The sequence below is a fragment of the Gavialis gangeticus genome, unplaced genomic scaffold (genome assembly GCF_001723915.1).
Source record: "Gavialis gangeticus isolate Ggan-Ray unplaced genomic scaffold, GavGan_comp1, whole genome shotgun sequence".
Lineage (NCBI taxonomy): Eukaryota > Metazoa > Chordata > Crocodylia > Gavialidae > Gavialis > Gavialis gangeticus.
In genome coordinates this window covers 31716850-31722091 of record NW_017728995.1, presented here as the reverse complement: position 1 = coordinate 31722091, position 5242 = coordinate 31716850, and the positions used below count along the sequence as shown (strand labels likewise).

Genomic DNA, 5242 nt, shown 5'->3' with positions numbered 1-5242 from the left:
AAGAGGAGCAGGGCACCCCGAGCCTGCCGCCATCCCGGCCCCGGCCCCGGCTCCGACGCAGGCAGGGCCGGCGCAGAGTGGCGCGGGTGTAGGGCGCCTGCGGCCCCGGCAGTGCAGCGTCGTCTCTGTCCCCGCCCAGGAGCGTGGCATCGCGGTGCCACTTCATCGTCCGGTGACCCTCGGCTCCTGGCACCGTCGGCAGGAGGAGGGCGAGCCCGGCTGTGCCACCGCTTGGCGTGGAGCTGCTCCCATCGGGTGGCTGGGAGCCCGGCAGCGTGCAGTGAGTCTGGGAGCAGCAGTGTCTCTTCCAGCCTGGTCCTCCTGGAACAGCTTTGTCAGCCTATGGCGAGCCTGGCACTGCACTGATGCAGTGGAAGCACTGCAGCATGCCCAGGAGCTTGGCACAGCTGCTGGACAGCTGCTGCAGCATGCAGTGAACTGATGTAGCAACCGTAGCAGCATGCAGTGAGCTTGGCAGTGTCGCTCTTCAGCAACCATCCCAGCGTGCAGTGAGCCTGGCCGTGTACCCATTCAGCAACTACGTTAGCATGCAGTGAGCTTGGCAGTGTCAACGTATAGCCACAGCAGCGTGCAGTGTGCCAGCAGCGTACCAGTTAACCAACCATCCTAGTGTGCAATGTGCTGGCAGCATACCTGTTAACCTACCATCCCAACATGCAGCGTGCTGGCTGTGTACTAGTGAACCAACCATCCCAACGTGTAGTGTGCTGGCAGTGTACCTGTTAACCGACCATCCCAACGTGCAGTGAGCCAGCAATGTCCCAGTGAACCAACCACCCAGCTTGCAGTGAGCCAGCAGTGTCCCAGTTAACCAACCACCCCAGCTTGCAGTGAGTTGTGTATGGCAGTGATCCTGGCAGTGTACCAGTGCAGCAACCCACCGCAACATGCAGTGAGCCCAGCAGCATCTCCACTAGCCTGGCTCTTTTGGAGTATAACCTTTGCTGTGCAGTGACCGTCAGACCCACATCCCCAGCTTGGGAGCACGGCAGCACCAGCGTGGCCAGCCAGGGAGCCGGCAGCCGCAGGAGCCGATGACGAGCCCAAAGCACGGGCACCGGCAGTAGGACGTGACAGGTGAGGCAGATGCCAGGGACCTGCATGCTGGCAAGTCCCCAGGGCTCTCGCTGCGTCTCCTGCAGGGACGGGCTGGCAGGGGACAGGGAAGGGCAGGTGTTGGTGGGGCAGTCGGGCATGCCAGCAGGGTGAATGGCTTGTACGTGTGTGTGCTCTGCCTATAGGTCATAGAGGGAGATCCTCCTTCAGCTCTGCCTCTGGAGCTGCAGGGGCTGAGTGCTAGTCCTGCACTTGCCCCAGGGTCCTTGAGAAGCTGTAGCACAGTGACCAGGGTGTGTTGGGAAGGGGGGTTGTCTCCTTGGCAAGGCTGCCAGGGGCTTGCAGGTTAGGAGCTGGGGATGGCTGGACCCTCGGGGGCTCCATCCCTGCCTTTGGTGTGACCTCGGGGGGCCCCCCAAGCTGTTCAGTGCCTGGTTAATGCTGGAGGGGGACTTCACAGGGGTGTTACATAGGGACGCTGCCCCTTGCCCTTCCCTCGGTCCCAGGCAAGTCACTGTTCTTAGCACGTCGCGCTGGGTGCAACCTGTGGGGCTACAAATACCCTGTGGGCTGCATCTCCCGTGCCCTGTGCTGCTGGCTGCATCCCAGCCCGTGGTTTCGGGCAAGGACCCCCTGGCAGCTTGCGGTCGCTCGGAGTGGGTCATGCACTCAGCAGGAGCAGCATTGGGTTTGGGTTTTTTTGTCAGGCACCAGGACCAGAGCTGGCATCGACTCAGTGGACCCTTCTCTCCCCTGCTGTGGCCTCGCTGGGAGCAGTGGCTTCAGCCACTTGTTTGGAGGGTCTTCCTGGGCTCCGTGACCCACGAATGAGTCACCAGGGCTTGGCGTTGCTGTCACTGAGATCTAGGGTGGGCCGAACTAATGGGCCAGGGGCAGGGTGGAGCCTGTGCTGCAGGGGCACTGGAGACCAGCCCCTGTCTCGGGTGCTCCTGGTCTGGCTCCCTGACAGCTGCCAGCTCCGCCTGTGCCCCAGGCGGGGAGTGTGGGTGTCGGGTAGAGTGACTCAGACAGCTCTCCCGGAGGGGGCAGGCAGCTGAGGCCCCATGCCAGCACCAGGGTCCTGCTCGCCATGGCTGGGCATGGGTCTGGGAGGCATCAGACAGGGAGGAAAGGGTGGGGTTCCTGGCCTGTGTTGGGAGCTGGGGGTGCAGCTCTCCCAGCCTGGCTGTAAATCCTGTAAATCCCTGCCTGCTGACAGGGCTCCCTGCTGCACCGTCTGCTCCTCCAGCTGCAGGCTTTGCTCTGGCTCTGGGAGGGCATCTCTGCAGCAGAGCCACGCTCCTGCTCCTAGGCAGGTGGCCAGGGGGGCTTGGAGGCTGCAGGCATGGGCTCCAAGCTGAAGCTATTGCCTGCTGCCCTGGCCTGGCCTGGCCTGGCCTGGCCTGGCCTGGCATGCGGTGCCCAGGGCCCTACAGCATAGATTGGCATGGGCGCCCTCCACCAAGGGTCTGGGCCACGTGTGCAAAGATGCAGATGCAAGGAGTTGGCTGCCTGTGCTGCTGACATGCATCAAGTTGGCTTCCTGAGTTGCTTCCTGCTACAACTCTGCTGTGACACAGCTGCTCACTGCGAAAGGGAACTGGGCCCCTGGTGCAGAGCTGAGCTGCCTTGCTCAGAAGCTCTGGCTTGAACAGGGCAGTGGGTGCAGTGTTGGTGCCATGACCCATTGCACCCACCCATCCCCTTCTGTGCCAGGCACTCCCCTGCACTCTCCCTTGTGCTGACTGGGATGTGCAGACTGCTAGGAGAAGCAGGTAGGTGTGCCAGGGCGTTGTTCTGCTGACATAGCAGACGGTGGCAGGGGTGCCAGAGCCAGGGGCTTCCTGGGTTCCCTGCTTTCCCTCTACATCTGTCAGGCATTGCCCATCGCTGCCTGGAGCATGCCCCATGAGTCCAAAATGGACCTGCCATGGCATTGCGAATGGGCAGGCAGCTGCCACGGCAGTGCCAAGGTGCTCATCGCGCAGTCAGGTGAACGGTTGCCCCATATTGAAGGCTGGGGCCGCACTGTAGCTCATCTGCCTGCTCCATAGCTATACCGCGGTGACTGGGCCCTGGTGCATTTGGGTGTAGACAGTCACGGCTTAAGCTGACGCTCGCTGTGTGATAAGAGCGGAGAGGTGGAAAGGGTCAGGTTAAAATAGAAGCTTTGTCTATGCATCCCTTGGTCCAGAAAACCTCGGGACAAATGGGAGGGGAAATCGCGTCATTTTAGTGACTTCCCCTCCCCCGCAAACACCCTCCCTTTTCCCTGAAGCTCTGTTCCAAGAGCTGGGCACCCACATGCACCAGCTTTTAGGGGGTGCCTGAGACCCCTCCAGCAAAACTGGCCAGAGACAACTGGAGGGATGTCATAGCCGTGATGGTCCAGAAGCATCCAGGAAGCTGGGGTTTGGGGGATATCTGTTATCGAGCTGGCTGGGAGCATGGTGGGACACGGGCATCCAGTGCCCTCCAGGTCTGAGGAAGGAAACAGATGGACCGGTGGGACCCAGTGAGCCTGGCTTTCCGGGGGAGCTGGCAGCGTGCGGAGCAGGCTCTGCCGCCCCTTCCACAGGGCCTCTCCAGCGCTGTGCCAGCTGCGGGGGGGCCGGGCCCTGCCACGTGGGAGGCCGGCCGGGGTGATTAAAAAGGTCCCTGCAGAGCAGAGAGCTGGTGACTCACCGCTGCAGCGCAATGTTTCTGGGCTCTGCTTCGCTGGGGCCTCATGGTCCTTCCTGCTGCAGCAGCCAGCGCTGCTGGGTTCGGGGAGCGCAGCCAGATCCCTCACTCCCCAGGTACCATTGGCGTCTCTAGAAACCGCCCCCCTTCCCCGTCTCCCTCTTCCTCTCCCCTCTGCAGTTTTGCCCAGGTCTCCGTGCTGTGCAAAGGGTCTCCAAAGCTGCCCAACTCAGCCGAGACAAGGCCACGCAGCTTCCTCCTGGCGCTGAGTCCCACTGCCCTGGGGGTGCCCAGGTTTTTGGAGGAGACCATCCTGGATAGAAGCAGTGCCTGGTGGGGGGTCTAGGGCTGGTGTGCAGGGCCCTGCCTAGGATGGGCTGAGCAGAGCCCTGAATTGGGAAGCAACTGGCCTAGGGTGGCAGCAGGTTGGTGGCAGAGAAACCAGGTGTCCTGTGCCCCTCTCTGTCACCTGTGATCATCCCCCACCCTGCCAGCTGCCTGTTTGGGTCCCCCTGGATGGAGAGCTCCTGTCAGTGTAGTAACTGGCACTTCTTTGGCATGTAGGGGCATCCATGTGCTTGGGTGGCTGTTTCACAGGAGGGGGGAAACTGAGGCACACATGGAGGCTGTGCCCTGCTTGAGGTCGTATAGCAGGTCGCAGGGGGCTCTTGGGCTGAAATCCTGCTGCCTGCCCCCCTCGCCTCCCCAGGATGGCTGCTGGTGCAGGGCTCTCCTCCATCCCTCGCCCCAGCTGGCAGGGCGCAGGACCAGCTAGTTGCTGCTCCACCTCAGGTCAGGGCTGACTGTGGGGTGTGTGTGCCCCCCACCCTGGGGCGCTCTGGGTGGGTGCGCCTGCCTCATTGCCGCCTGCCTCTGGGCGCTGCCTTCACACGCCGTTGGCAGCTGCAGAAAGGTCCTTTTGTAGCTCTGCGGCATGGACAAAGAGGCTCTTCTCCCCCAGCAGTGCGGGGGCTGATGCAGGCTGGGGGTCCTGGGCTGGGCTGGGCTGGGGGACATGCCCTCTTCCCCGGAGCAGCGTTCCTGGCACATTCCTCCAGTGCAGCACTGCTCTGGGCGCTGCATACTTTCCCCTTCTGAGGTCCTTGCCCATGCACCAAGCCTGCCAGTGTCCTGCACCAGTTATCTCAAACTATCTGACTCAGGTGTCACAGGCCAGCTGGGCACTGAGTGTATTAATTTTATCACAGGCCGAGCGGGCTGTTTGATTCAGTTTTGGATTGAGGAGACAAAGTTGGGAGTGAAGTGAAGGCAAATTTATTATAGCTTACACTCACACAACAGTTAACAGAAAGATAAATGCGATAAGCAGATAATGCCGTATTAAAGAGCTAATAGTAAATAACAAATAATAACAACAGAGAGATCAGTTCTGTTGCAAGCCAACTGGCACTGCAAGGGTATTAGCCACTGGGCTGTTCAAAACAACAGATAGATGGACATGGGTTGGCAACTTACCGATAGT

At 61.1% G+C, this 5242-nt stretch overlaps 1 long non-coding RNA gene across 2 annotated transcripts in view; it reads left to right on the top strand.

The window, feature by feature from the left end:
* Positions 1–5242, top strand: part of LOC109288090 — a 14626-nt gene that overhangs the window by 885 nt on the left and 8499 nt on the right. The window contains exon 2 of one of the 2 annotated variants that reach the window (XR_002095060.1): positions 140–1098. This is a non-coding gene — a long non-coding RNA (uncharacterized LOC109288090). Of the gene's footprint in view, positions 1–6; positions 1099–5242 lie in introns of those variants that run through there. The other variant, XR_002095059.1, reaches the window with a different exon arrangement.